Genomic DNA, 1,460 nt, shown 5'->3' on the forward strand with positions numbered 1-1,460 from the left:
TCACATCACTGAACAACTTACGGACAGGACTGATGTAAGGGAACTGAAATTAGGGGACAATTATCGTCGTGGTATATACAAGCAATGGAGCTAACAAACGATAAATTACGTCTGAGCAATCGCATGCTGAGAGGCGATAACGACTGAATATGAGACTTGGAAATTGTAAAGTGCTAATTGTTTTGCTGTAAAGTACTATTATATGACATTTCAGTTAGTTTGTTTTCACGAGGTTGACCTGCTTCTCGCCTGTAAGAGGCAGAGCCACACAGTTGTGAGAACAGATGTGATTGCTATAGTGCCTAGTGAGAGGAAAAAGCTGAAGAACGTTTCGTAAGTGTTTAACCAATGTGTAACAGCGATGCTTCATCATTTGCTGTAGGAGTTCACAACAGAACTTAATGTCTCTTTATTCTGAAAGAACAATATTTTGAATATTCTTTTAGTGGCTCCAATCTGATGAAATATTGTGTTCTTGTGAAATCTGTGTGGTCCAATGTACAGTAATGAATAGGTTACCCGAGTCCAATCACCAGTCCATCCAGTCCAATGTGTTGAAGTAAACATAATTCAGTATGGCATCTAAAAAAACATCTAATTTCATGCTTTTATACTCGTTTCTCTTTATCTTAAAGTGGCTAGCGTTGCTGCCTCTGCATCACTCGGTCCCGGATTCGATTCCCGGCCGGGTCGAGGGTTTTTCTCCGCTAGGGGACTGGGTGTTTGTGTTGTCCGCATCATTTCATCACAATTTGTGGAAGTGGCGAGCCGGGACTGAGTGAAGATTGGGAATTTGTACGGGCGCTGTTACCCGGTCAGTTGAGCGCCCTACAAACCAAATATCATCATCCTCAGTGGGCATTTTATTTTATTTTCCTTTTACTTTATGTTGCATGTGTTCTGTGGCTGCCAACGTCTGTTGTGTATGTGTGTAGTGAAATTTGTGCCCGAGCCACAGAAACATACCAAGACGCAGTATTTACAAACGAGCTGGAGAAAATGCTCAGCACAACTACACAAAAACACGTTTGGTACATAAAAACAGACTTGTTGCAGCTCAGGACTAGCCAAATACTACAATGACGACATGGCGTAATAATTTAGACCTGTGACTGATTTTGGTTGGCAGCCATAGGACAAACGCAATGGGGAAAAAATGAAAAAAAGAAAACCACACTACGACACAACTGTGGAAACAGGTGTGGGTGATAAAACAATAATTTGTGTATTTACAAAAGGCGGACCTATCCTTAATTCGCTATTTTATTAATATTTGACTTCTTTACACTTATGGGTCGAACTTTCATGTTACACAAAGTCTGCCAAAATAAATAATTTAATGGAAATTAGTCAACAGGAAGAGATTGTGTGTCGCTGAAAATTGAGTCGTCAAATAAATTTTATTGTTTAAGTAAAGATAGTGCAAGGAGTAGTTCATTCTCTGTGGAAAACTAAACAGG

The sequence above is a fragment of the Schistocerca piceifrons genome, unplaced genomic scaffold (genome assembly GCF_021461385.2).
Source record: "Schistocerca piceifrons isolate TAMUIC-IGC-003096 unplaced genomic scaffold, iqSchPice1.1 HiC_scaffold_1682, whole genome shotgun sequence".
NCBI lineage: Eukaryota > Metazoa > Arthropoda > Insecta > Orthoptera > Acrididae > Schistocerca > Schistocerca piceifrons.